This window comes from Nelumbo lutea, chromosome 7 (assembly GCF_056320005.1).
Source record: "Nelumbo lutea isolate HS-2025 chromosome 7, American lotus-T2T, whole genome shotgun sequence".
NCBI classification, from domain to species: domain Eukaryota; kingdom Viridiplantae; phylum Streptophyta; class Magnoliopsida; order Proteales; family Nelumbonaceae; genus Nelumbo; species Nelumbo lutea.
The window spans coordinates 55,196,691-55,211,565 of NC_142690.1; positions in this window are offsets into that span (position 1 = coordinate 55,196,691).

Consider the following 14,875-nt stretch of genomic DNA (forward strand, 5'->3'; position numbering starts at 1 on the left):
CTCCATTTAGAGGATTTTTTTGTAATTATTGTTTAAAGCTTATTTATGTTTAAAATAACCCAATAAACCAGTCATTTGATTTGTTGAATTGATAGATCCGAACAATGGATCATAGGTTATATACATTTAGACATTTAGAAAATAATGTTTTAGTGAAATTCCATTTAAGTCCTAATTGGGATGATCCTAGATTGAGTTTTTATAGACTATTAATAGATTTTAGTGTTATTTAGGCTCGATGAGCCCACATTTTAGGCTTGATAACATATATTTGGGGCTTCCATTCAAGTTGGACCATATAAATTGATAAATTATATATAAAAAGATAAAATATTAATTTTATTTTATAATCAAAATTATAGAAAATGGATGGAAATTTTGATGTTCAATTATTTATTTGCAAAGAGAAAACTAGTGGGTAAATAAGCCCTAATCAACAAACAAATACTAATAAAATTATATATATATATATATATATATATATATATATATATATATATATATATATATATATATATATATATATATGAAGTTCTACAAAATTTTAAGGGATAGAAAGATGGTTGGTTTGGGCCCAACACAATGTTGACTTTGGGTTGGGTTAGGGCCGAAGAAATTTAGTTAGGGCTCGGGTTGGGGGTTTAGAACTTGGGGTTGGGTTCAACCCGACCTAATCCGACCTATCTTGCAGGGCTAATAATATGTATACACATTACATTATATTATATATTTTATACCATATATACTCTATATATACTATATATTATCCCGGTTCAAGTTCTAATAAGGTATCAACGATGATACCTAGTCGGTTTTATGAAACTAGGACCACTTCAGCAATTCTTCAATTGGATTGGCTAGTTCACTGATTTCCAACTTTATCATCTTTAGTTTCGGGGGCATGATCGAATTGACAAGTAGACCAATTCGTGGTCTGATTAACTATTTTGTATTATTAAATGTAGAGGTATACAACAAGTTGTCAAGACCTGTTAGATGGATATGGCATAAGTCTCATGAATTATCATGCTTTTATATGGAAAGAACATATTTGTAGAGTTGCAAACAATCCTTTAAGGCTATGATTGGTTTGAAGGAAAAGGTAGGGAAAGGAAAGGAAAGGTAGGGAAATCTGTACAAGGTTTGTTTTCCCTACCTTTTCCTATTTTTTCCTTCAAACCAAACACAACCTAAGTTCTAAAAATATGAAAGAGTCATAATTTGTATAACTTAGAAGTTAAAGAAGGCTAGGATGTGATTAGCTAGATGAGAACCAGATTAAAAGACACATGACAACACTTATACATTGTAAGATCAAAGGGTTGGTCCTGGTGTGGGCTAGGTCGAGTTGGATATCTAGGCTTGGTTGTATTGTAAAGCACTTAATTAATTAATAATAAGTATTTATAAATAAAATATTAACTAATAAAATTAAAATATTAATGAACTAATATAGTGATGAACTCATACCCGGGACAAGTCGTGATGAAATTCGATTAGCGCGAATCCGCGATAAATCTAAGACACGCGTGAATTTGTGATGAACCCCGAACACGCACAGATTTGCAATCAACCCTGAACATGTGTGGAGTTGCGATGAACCCGACACCATTACAGAACTGCAGAATCATAGTAGATCGGGAATAAATGTCAGTTACACATACGTCTTTAAATTACGTATGCAGGTTTAATGAAAGTACGCCCACCAAATGATGATGTCACCCATTCTATGTCATTATAATAGGGTCACATACGGAGAGAATCTGAAAGGGATAAGATTCTCTAATAATGATCCCTTAATAGTCAAACAAAAGGAAATATCTCTTTATCTAAAAGAAAATATCCTCTTTCCTAACAGGAAAGAACTTCTTCCTTGATAACCTTAACTTTCTCTCTATAAAAGGGGGAGAGCAATTCTTCCCTAGTGGACAACACAATCATAACTCTGACCCAGGGTTTCTCACAAGGGGATTCTCCTTTCTTTCTTTTGTTCCTCCCTCTTCCCTATGTCCTCTCCCTCTTTTGCTCGCCGCCATCTTCGAACCTTCAGAGACTAACTAACCTCCACCTTACCATGGTGATTACAATGGGCACCAATCACGAGTAGTAGCAAACATCAGAGAGGACTAAGTGAAGTGATTATCTTAAAAAAAGATACGATACTTAACCCGAAATAAAGCTAAGTTCATTAATTTCAAAAATAAGCTACAGTATCTTGATCCGGCACTGAATCCGAGTACTATAGCCTTGCAATTTGTTCTTCAAACTTGATGTGGATATGTTCTCTACTTTTGAGTTTGGTCTTCTCCACATTCTCACTATCGTTCTTTGGTGTCACAACTTGGGTGCCACATACCTAAACAACCTTGTCTTCCATGCACGTACGAAGCATATAGAAATTAGCTTTCATTTCATGTGTGAGCAAGTAGCTTGTAAGCCTCTCTCAATGCATTTTATCTCCACTAATGATCAAATTTTTGATATATTTACAAACCTTCTATTAGATCCTTGGTTTCATCTACTCTTTCGAGTTGACTTTGAGTTTCTTCCTATTACCTTATAGGAGGGCGACAATGATATTTACTCTAAGCCAAGCAGTCAATCTGAAAAGGATTCTTATGAACGATAAGATAATTGTTAAACAATGTATGCCCTTAACTCAAATCAAATTGATGTACACAATCATTTATTAATAAATGAATAAAGTACATTATTGTTTTATGTTCTTATTGGTGTGTTTCTGTGAATTACTCTTTAAATTGGACACTTATGAAACTCATATAAATTTTGAATGTTCCCAGCCATTGCATAAACTTGGGGAATTTATCCTTACAAGGCTAACACTAGTGTGTTGCTGAATTGGTGGAGCAACTTGTCTTAACTTCTAGGGTTATATCCCAAGCACATCTAGTAGGCATTTGGAAGAAACACTAGAGTCAAACCAATTTTCAATTACGCTTGGACCTTGGAGATAGATGGGAAAATCTAGAAAGTTGCACTTAACCCCAGACTTGATTATGATACTACATTAGGTTTTGGACTAAAATTGTCTTTGATATGCCAACTAGTGAGATCTATCAAGGGTCAAATATCTGGGTATGTTGGGGCAGTTTAAGAAATTACCTAGTTGGGTGATCATAATGATAGGATTGGCCCCTTTGTTAGACAAAATGAATATTAGGATTTACACTCTCTAATGGAAACCTAAACTGCCAGCAATGGATTTCAAGTATATTTGAAATCTGATTTGTAAAATGTATTATATGTTATATTACTATTTTATAAAAAAGGTTTGCAAAAAATTTTAATCTCAGGATCCATCCGAATAGAAAATGTGACTGCATTTTGTAGTCAGGAAAGATGTCCTTCCCTATAGGCAATGTTTTGATGATTATGGGCCAAATGGTTAGGTGTAAGAGACCATTAAAGAGTTAATTACTTTATAGGCTTTATCTTTCATAAGCCCATTATCCTTGGGTCTTCATAAGGTGGTTGAATCCAATGATCATTTATGTGTAAATGTTGGGCCCAAACTAAGGCCAAGCTGATTGGGTCAGGGATTTATTGCCCCAAAGCACTGAATTCAGCCTAACCTCTTCTAGAGGTGGGATCAAACCCTTATTGACTTGAATGAGGCCTTTATTGGTCCCACTCCATACAAAATTCAGGCCCAAAGTGATCATGCGACACCTTGGGATGTGAATCATTAAAGAAAATGGACCTAAGGCCCATTACTAATATGATTAGTTAAGAGCACATGACATGTGATTTGGGTCGAAAATGGGTATAGATCTAGGTATGGCACACACATTCTCTTAAGATAATTCTTATCAATTAAAGATAGTCCTAATCCAAATTTGATTTGGATAAACTCCTAACTAGGTTAGGAGAATGCTCCATATAAGAGACTAAGAGGGGAGGAGCAATTTAACCTAGTTCTCTCCAACCTCTTGCTCTCTTCTCTTCTCCATTGCCTCCTAGAAACACTAATTCAACCCAGTTATGATAGGGGATGATTTCCATCACTTCCCTAATTTTCACAAGAAAAAGCATCAAAGGATATCAGGTTCACACAACCACATCGATCCAAGAAAGTTGGGAACCGGTTTTGCTGAAATAGTGTTGCTGAATTGTTTTCAAATACACATTATGCCATATTCAGTTGAAGGTTGATTTTATGACTGATATTGAGTGTGGACTACCACTCCAAGAGATGCACACTATGGACTTCATATCAGGTATAATCAATTTTAATTTGGGTTTCAAATCTGGTCTGATTCAATGCAAAATCAATCTTCAAATTTTAGATTTCAAAATCACCGAAAAATTGGTTCCTGGGTCAGGTTACAAAATTTTCAAAATTCAGACAACCACTAAGCCTGGTTCAACCATGTCTAATATGATTTTTAACTCTTCCAACATTGGCATTAGAGCACTAGGTTCAATTCTTGGATTGAACCAAATTTGATTTGAAACAAATGTCAAATCGGCATGAACTAGTCTAGCTGATTTGACCTAGTCAATATATGAACAGAAAATTTGGTTCTCAGTTTGGAGCAAATGATATGAAATTTAGTCTTTATTTTTTCTAATATTATTTGGAATAGTTCTATGGTGGATTCATGAATTCTTGGGTTAAAAGTTTGTTAAAGATCAAATTCTTGGCAATTTTAATGCACACCATGTGGTTTTAATATTCCTGTTCTATAATTGATTCATTTTTTATTTTTTAAACAAAGTATATTAGGGTTTTTTCCTGATTTAAGCACCAATAATTAAGTTTTTCTAAATTTTCTTGCATTGGAAAACAAGTTGGAAAGTATGAAGGATGATGGTGTACAAGATTGATATGGAGATAGCAAATCGATGGATTCCTACAAATTGTCCAGATTAGATCCAAACCATCACACTCTCATCCTTATTTCTTTCATTCTACTATCTTGATGATTTGATTGTAAATTATACCTAAGAATTTTTAGATCATATTCTTTTGAATTGATGCATGTTTTGGGCACCAAACCTTAGGCTGATTTGACCTAGTTTTGGTCTACCATACTTGGGTCAAACATAGGGTTCTTTGGGGACTGTTAACAACCCCTTAGATCACTGATTAAGTGATCAATTTTGGAACTAGACCAGGGGTTTGATGGGCTATTGCACGGACTAATTCGGACCACACTTGTAAAACCTAGTTGGGTTTAGATTAAAACAAGATAAGCCTATTTCAGCATGAACTTCTATATGGAGGATCGAACTACATTTTGCAATTGGGCTCATATACCAAGTCAAATTTTATTGGATAAATGGATCCAATAATGCGCTAATAATGTGTTAATCTAAATTGATCTAGGTTTTATAAGCTTTAAGTTTATTCTTGATAAATTATGTGTGATGTATTATGTGAATGTGATTCGCACATGAGCCATAAATGCTTGGCTCATGTAAATACTTTATGTGGCTCTGTTTAACCATCGTGGCTGAATGCATGCCATTGTCATAATGTCCATGGATCAATGAATGATGTTTCACTTAATGGGCCCTTCTCTTTTTTTTTTTTCCTCTCCAAAGTTGGAACCACATAGGAGCCCTAGCCGATTCAGGGCTCACTTAAATCTAACTTTATGAAAGTTAGTGAGAACCACTATGGTAAGACCTAAAACTGAACTAGGGATTGATATAATTGTTCCATCATAAATGATATAGCTGCTAGATGATAGGAGATATCATAATACAACATCTTTAAATCACTTCCTTTATTAGCATGAAAACTAGTTAAGACACCATAAAATAGGGCTATCTATTTCATTAAGACAATTAGTTAACGGGAGAATGACGGATCAGCCCAAGGTCAGAATTTGTAGGCCCAAAGTACTGTTGGGGTAGGTGCCAGTTTGTAATTGATGCCAATTCACGAGCAGGTGTTGGTGCATAGAGTGTGGGTTTTTGCCATTTTGATTGTTTATAGCTCTGTAGTGGAAATCAGAAATCTACATTGAGCCTATCCGTACTTTTCTGTTAGTTGAATTGCTTCATTGGATGATAAGGGTGTCATAGACTAGTGAGAGGGGACTATTCTAAAATGGAAGACTATCTCACAGTACCTTGGGGCTCCCAATATGATGGACCAATACTTGCCAATTAGAAATGTTTAACATAAAATGGCTATGAACCTTGTCTAATAGAGGTCAAATGGAAAGATCATGAGACATGGGTGGATTCATGATCCTTCACAGAAAGTGATGGGGCTGTGCACCTAAAACAATTGGCCCCATGCATATTTGTGATTCTCTACATTTTTATAGATAAATAATCTCTCCATCATTGAGATAGAGGTAAATCTCAAAAATAAAGAAATGGAAATGGAATGTAAATAAAATTCCATTCTATGGTATATATAACATAAAACAATAATTAGGTCATAGACTAATTACTCGTGTAATTTGTAAAAAATGGAACATAAACTATTCTCTAAGTTCCTAAATGATAACACACCCAAAGAACCCAATGATAGACTGGGTTCACAACCTTTACTTGGTGCTTACATCAAAGAAACTAGGCAAAATTATCAACCAGAAAACCCCATAATGTCTTAGTAAAAGAGCCTTTGAGGCTAAAAGGTAGGAATATCAGGAATGGGAAGAGAAAAACTCTCTTGCCCGTTGTTACATCATAGCCTCATTAAACAAATCTATCCAGAGACAGTTCGATAAATAACAACTTGTAAAAAAATCTAGATAATTTAAAGCCATGTATGAGGAGCAGAATCATTTCACAACAAAAGGTCTTTGAACTTTTGATGACCACTAGGAGGTCTGAGAACCAACCAATTCATGACCATGTCATGAAGATTATAGGGCTCATAAATGAACTAGAGGCTCTTGGCTCTAAATTAGACGATGATACAAACATTGGTGTTAGCCTAAATTCCCTGCCCACGTCCTTTAATCAGTTTATCCTTAACTATAACATGAACAAATTAAAAGCTAGCATTCAAGAACTTTGCAATATGTTGTAAAAGGTTGAATAACTGATTAGAAAGGAAAAGCTATTAACCGTGCTTGTTGAAACAAGCAAATCTATCAGGAAGAAACATTAGGTCAAATAGAAAAGAGACAAGTCATTAGATAAGTGTCATTTCTACAAACAAATAGAGCATTGGAAGAGGAAGTATCCTCAACATCTGGAATCCCTTAAGAAGAAGAAAAAATGTATTTTCGAAACTCAAGTCATAAAGACTAATGTGCTGGTCACTTCTTCCTTGTAGTATATTAACTCTGGGGTCTACTTATGTATGTAACACTTTGCATGGGTTTAAAGAAAGCAAAAGGCTAAGTGATGACGAGATCGTGTTCTATATGGGTACATCTAAAACTGTTGTAGCTACTACTATAGGATCAATAGATTTAGTCTTTAGAGAAATGATTATTACAATTAAGTTGAATGAGGCTCATTACTAATATGATTAGTTAAGAGATCACGTGATAACTTAAGTTGTCATATGATTTAGATAAAAAATAGATATAGATATGGGTATGGAACACTCATTCTCTTAAGAAGATAATGTTTATCAATTAAAGATAAAGTCTTAATCCAAATTTGATTTTGATCAGCATCTAATTAGATTAAGAGAGTTCTCTATATAAGGGACTAAGAGGAGAGTAACATAATTCTCTCTAGTCCCTTTCTCTCCTCTTCTCCCTTGTCTTCTAGAAACCCTAATTGAACCCAATTATGATAGGAGTTGATTTCCATTAGTTCCCTATTGTGTTTTTTCAAGAAAAACATCAAAAGATATCAAATTCACACACTCACATCGATTTAAGCAAGTTGGGAACCAGTTTTGCTAAAATGGTATTGTTAAACCGTCTTCACATACACAGTGTCATCTTAAGTTGGAGGCCCATTTTGGGATTGATATTGAATACGAACTACCACTCTGCGAGTTGCACTCTATGGTCTTCGTATCAAGTATAATTAGTTTTAATTTGAGTTCCAAATCTGGTCTGGTTCAATTCAAGATTAAAAAATTCAACCAAACATTAAACTTGGTTCAGCCATGTCTAACCTAATTTCTAACCCTTCCAACATAACCTCATTTGTTGTACATTATTTATCTTTTGTTTTGTTTTTGAGAACTATAAATATTTATCTATTATGTTAGATAAATACAAGTACACTCGCCACATCTCACTTTGTTTGTGATTTCTGAAGCTCTTAATATTATAGATGTTATAACATGCATACACATAAATACATACAAATACATGCACATACATACATGTATTCTAAGATTATTTTGATGTAAAATAACTTTAAGAGATAATCGGTAACCATTTGTTATTTCTTTTAAATTCTTATATTTTTCACATTTTTATTTGAGGGAGTAATGTTTGAATCAAACTGTTAGATTTTTCTACCCATGACCCAATGCCCTATATGGTTTTATATCGTACCCAAGTTTAATCAACATTATTTTTCTAGGGGTGTTCATGTTCAGATTTGAAGAAGATTTTAGAACAAACCAGAAAACTATGTTTTAAGAAATTCTCAACCAAACCCAACCATTTTAGTATAGAAACTAACCTATTCTATTGCAGTTTGGTCTGATTTCTTTTACAGTTTGGGTTATTCTATTTGGCATAGTTGTGTTGTTGATTTAGCCAATGGTTTTTTGTAGGAAAATAGCTTAATGGTGAGATAGACCTACAATCATGGTCTGGTGATAGGTCAACCAATTCAATCAGCCAATTTGATCAAAATATGAAAAAGTATTGTTTTAAAAACCAATTGGAACTACATTACCCTTTGGCTCAAAAAAGTAAATTTGTGATTTCATAATAAATTAAATGATAAAAATCATATTATTTGTATATTGTACATGTCTTTAATATTATATGTTCGTCATGTTAAATGAAATATGTGATATAAATTAGAATTATTGTTATTAATAATGGAAATGGTTAGATATACAAAAGACTAAAAAAAGAGACTTAATGTTAGACCCATAATGCAATGATGAGTCAGATAGGTCAGTGGTTCAACCAACTAACAAAGGCAATAATTTTCTTGGTTTAGCAATAAAGTGGTTTAGATATCGATAAAAGCTTAGAAATTTATCTACCCAAATGATAGATCAATCAATCTGATTGTCCAATTCAAGTACAAATTAGAAGACATTGATATAAATTATTAGTAAGATTTGAAACTCTATGGGTTGAAAGAAAGGTTACAAATCCACCATTACTCAATGGGTTGTGAAAGATAATAAAATCACTATTGCTTTTACTATTGTTGTTGTTGTAATCTAAATTCCCGTGTGATATGCATATACACATTTACTAGTCATAAGAGTACTATTATTGGAGGATTTATCTTCATTAATGGGGTGTAGTTGTAATTGTTTCATTGTAGGTTTAATTATAAATATTCATTATTACCATCTTTTGCAATATTATTTTTCCTATTTATAAGCAAATAGGTCTTTGCCTACGAGCAATTGACAATGGATGAGGAATGTTAATAGTTAAGATTGTCAAATGGATATGGTGCCCTTTCATTTTCATTCCTTTCCCTAGACTTGGATAATATTGGAAGACTGTTTTATAACAAGAACAGTAGTCAAAATTATTCTTTAGATGCCTAGCTCTTATAAGTGTTGACTTGGTCAAAGTTACCCCAAATACATTTTTTAGTAGGTGCTATAACATACACTCATACATGTACATTTTTTGAGATGTAAGATAGCTTTAACAAATAATCAAGAGCCATTTATTGTTTCCTTAAGTTCTTATGTTTTTCACATTTTTATTAGAGGAAATGCCCTAAATGGTTTTATATCCTGCTCATGTCTAATCAACACTATTTTTCATGGTTTTCGAGCCATCATTGACCCAAATGGTCAAACCGTTCAGCCCGAAAATCGTCAAGGCAACCGATTCAATTTCACCCTTAACTCGTATCTTGGCCAAAACCATTGACTTGGTCAACAACCTACTGACCCAGGTGATCAAACCGTCAATCCACGTCAACCCGTTCAACTAGGACAATGATTTTGGTTGTTTTTTATTTTAACTTTTTTTTTTGTTTTTTAATTTAGAATAGGTTGTCCGTTCAAATTAGATGGTCGAATGGCTGACCCGGAAACTAGTGGCCAAAGTGGTTCCGATTCCAAGTCGATTTTTAAAACATTGTTATTTTCATTTTGATTTCATTTTTCTGTTTTTTCTATCTTTATATTTTTTTTCCTTTAGGAGGAGGGAGGAAGCAATTAAGGAGAGATGCTTTAAACTCATTATAATCTTTATTTTAATATTTATAAGTATATAAAAGTTAAGGCTATCAACAAAATCCTTTTAAGCACATCCATGTTCAATACTATACTAAGTAGGTGTTCTACAACATATGTTTGTTTTCACTGTTGCAATTTCAAGAAAATTAGGTCCAATAATGGTTTAGAAAAGTTTTACTTTCTTAAAACAAAAACACACAAAGTACATTCTTGATTGTACAGTGTCATTCAAATTTTTCAACAAAGGTAGAGACATAAATGCGTTCTTGGAGATCACCCTCTTAGGCTCTTACAAGTAGATAATTGTGTATAAGTCTTTTTGTGTTAGCATACTTGTATTAATTTTGGTTTATGAAGGAATTAATTAATTAGTCACCACACTCTCAATCTTTGGCCTCCTTCGATCACCTTGTAAGCTCACAAACTCAACCAAAAGCTCAACCTCTTCTGCAACCTAGGTACAAGTTAATGTACACTGCCTCGACAGTATACAGTATTCAATTAGCTTAGCCCTATAAAGTTGGACAATTTACAAGGAAACAATCATGATTCATGAAAAAAAAAATGCTGATTTTCTTTAAACATATTTAATTAAATTGTCCAAGTGATGTTCCAAAACATAAAGCTATAGACCAACTGATGGTGGCTCAGTTGATAAATTCTCTGGCAGAGACTTGGATTATTAGTATATTGGATGGGTTACCCCTCCATTTAGTAGTCCCATGAAGTAGAAAGGCCATAATCTAATGTTGGCCCATGATGTCTAGGGCTTTGGGAGGGGTAAAATGGATATGAACCTAACCTTTAACAATTTTTTTACACAAAGTAGTTGTTCTCATAACATGTCAATCAACACTAATTATCATGCCACTGCTTGACAAGGATATTTGCCTCAACAACAGAAATATGCACACCAAACATTTAATGAAAAAATAGACTAAAAGACATTTTAAGGAAAAAATAGAAGAGATAAAAGAGATAGACAAATAGAAATTTTAGAAGGGCTAAGGCCCAAAAGCCAAAAAATAGCTATAAAAAGGGAGTAGATCCTTAAAACAAGCAAAGAAAAAAGAACAAACTATCCACTCCACTTTCCATGCAAAACAACTTTCACTCCTTGATCCCTAGCATCTTAGTATCCCCAATTCCAAAGCTCTATAGTTCCCACCATGGTTTTCAAAACCGGACTGGATCGGATGGTCAGGCCAAAAAAATGGGAACTGGTGACCGGTTCTGCTTTACCCCAAAATCGTTATTTTGTCAAAAATCGTTGATTTGGTCAACAAACCACTAACCCGGGTGGTTGAACCATCCAACGGTTTTGACTGTTTTTTATTTTTTATTCTTTTTAATTTTTTATCAAAATGGGCCATCCATTTGGTTCGAACAGTCGGACTATTCAACCCGAGAACCGGACCCTGATCAATTCGTTGTCAGGTTCGGCTTTAAAAGCTTTGGTTCCTATTTCCTTTCCCTCCTTCAATCAACCCAACTAGCCCTTAGTCTTATTCTTATTCAATCTCCACTCCTTAATTGATTCCCTTAGCACAAGGGGGATCTGACCCTTTAGATACTCATCTAACTAAAACTGGCTCACCAGAGCCTAAAGTTGCCCAATTCTACACAAACTATACCTCAAGCATCACCTTTAAAGGTTCAAACCACCTTACCCAACCAAGACCTCTTACATAAAGAATCTCTTGTTTGTACCTTCGATTTAGTCAAGACTCAAGAGATGCCACCTAGAAGGATGATGTCTATCCATTATTAGGAAGCCCCAACCACCGAAGGTGCTATAGATGCCCCAACCTCGATGGAAGAAGTGGAACATTCCCACTAGGAAGAAGATGTTGGAGATCTATAAATCTAATTACACAAGGTGTACAAGCTCGAATATCACCTAGACTAGACTAAGGACAAGTTAGACATGTTAAATAATAAGTAAAACTGCTTTGAGCAACAAGTCCTAGAAGTCCTCTACCAAATACGAAGCACCCAACGACTTTCTCCCATCCAACAAACCTCAAATGTGGGCAGATCAGCCATGCCCTCCCTGGCTGCAATCAACTTGGAGTTACCTCACTCTTACAACCTTCCACCTCCACATATCTTGTCTAAAGACACTAGCTTGTCACTATGGACCCTAGATTATTATAGGGATAATTGCAATCCATGAGAAAATATGAGCTATTAGAGTGTTTGAAAGCAATGTTCAAAAAATCAACACGTATCAGCCTGTATCGGTCGATACATATCGTATTGAGAGTACCCCAATATGCCCCTACAGAGGATGTATCGGGGTTTTGACTAGTTCAAGGAGTGGAGGAACCTTAAACTGCACCCTGAACCGGATTTGAAAAAAAAATAGTAAAAATAAAGTGTCTGATATTGCCCAATACACCCTTATGGACGTATCGAGCATATCAATATTTAGAACCTTGCTTGAAAGTAAGTGATTTTTACACCCAAAAACCTTACTACCAAGGTACATTCCACCCTAGGCTTGATATCATTATGTCGGCCCCAACAGGACAATGCCGAAGAACACATAAGCAAGTTTGAAGGCGTGTTAGGCCTTTATGCTACAGATGGTGATTTGAAGGTGAGAGAGGTTTGCAAAACTCCCACAAGAAAGAGCATATCCATGGTTCAGTAACCTAGCACCCAACAACAACGTCCGTTCTTGGGACAACCTCCTTGAAAATTTTCTTGGCAAATGGTTCACCATGGAAAAACATTCTACCACAACTAATCTCTAGAATATGCGTCAGGGTAGCTCTGAGGACTTGGTAGTGATCCAATTTTAACAGGCAACACTACTAATGTATAAAGAGTACACCAAGGAAAAGAATAGTCACAATTACCCCCTTTCTCAATGTTTCGTATAACGTTTTGTTTTTTCAAAAACAATCGTCCATGTACTCGTGAACTCTTGTTTCAAAAATGGGGAATAATATCCACTCATAAAGTATAACATAATGACTCATTTTGCACTTAGTGATCCACACTCAGCAATTCACACTTACCCTATGTTTGGTTTGAAGGAAAAAGTAGGGTTCCTTACATTTTCCTTCAAACCAAATATAGCTTTAGTGATTTGTTCAAGCAAATCACAGCCAAAGATTCACACACAAAAAGTCGACTCTAACAGGCGATGCTCAATAGTGTGAGCATGTCTCCTCATTGAGCTAGCGGGTAATGTAAGAGCATTAGGCTCTCTTATTCGCTAGGTCATGCAAACATACATGCATGGCCACTTGGCCGGGATTAAGAAACATGCATCACACTACTATATATCTTTCAAATGTATCGACTAACACTAATTAGCGTGCCACGATTTTCCTCGACAATAGAACACACCTTTCTTAAAAATATGCGAATTGGGATTACTCCTCACAGAGTGCACCTCACAGGTACATCCCATCGTGCATTGGGATACCTTCCATGAATAATAACACATAAGTACAGGAGGCTGTTGTGAGAAGCGTTGTGTGAGGAGCAGATTCAGCCTCGAAATATGCACAATTGACATTCAATAAAAAAAAATTAAAAGACATTTTAAGCAAAAGAAAAAAGAGAAAGAAACAGACAATTAGAAATTTTAGAAGGGCTCATGCCCGATAGCCATAGAACGGGTATAGAAAGGGAGTAGATCCTCAAACAAACACAAGAAAGGAGAACAAACTCTCCACTTTATTCTCTAGGCAATATAACCTTTAGCCTTTAAATCCCAACATCTTTATCCTTGATCCCAAAGCTCTAGGTCTTGCTTCCTCTCCCTATTTATCCAAGGTCTTCTCACAGTCCCCAATCCCTGGGGGTTACTTTCAATAAGCTCAACCAGTTCCCCTAAAACGACAACAGAGATTTGGGGTCCATTTGGTTTGCAGTCGGAATCAGAATTAGAATTGGAATCGAAATCCTCCGAAATTAGAATGGTCCATTCCCATAGTCTGTTTGGTTCAGATAGGAATGGAAATAGGAATTAGAATCAACAAGAATGATATTTCATTTCCAAGGGAAGGGTAGGGAATGGCCATTCCCTCAAATGGGGTACTGCCATTCTAGTAGGAATGGGAATGGGATTCCAATTCCACCCAAGCAAACAATTGGAATTGTTGGGAATAATTCTTATATTTTCTCCTTATACAAATCAAGGAGATTTTAACAACAAATAACAAATATGTAGTAATGAAACATATAGTCAAACACAAAACAAACAACAATAGTAGGTGCCAAGATTTACATGGAAAACCCCTCAACGTGAGGGTAAAAACCATGGGACCTTAATCCAAATCATCCACTATCAGTAATAGTAATGGGATACAATGTTTTTATATCTAGTCACAACTAGATGATGAACATCAAGAAGGTTCTTGGATTCTGATGTAATCGTTTCTGCTCACGTATCATTTTTTGGCTAAGTACTTCGTCACCTCATCTGCTCCCAAGTGGTCGATGACTCAGAGGCTGAAGTGGAGCTTCCTAGCATGGCGCAGCCCAGATGCTCCCTGTAAGAACTGATTTGGCTACCAGCAACGACGGGAACTGAACTGGCTACTCCCAAGCTAGAGATGATCTGCTCAT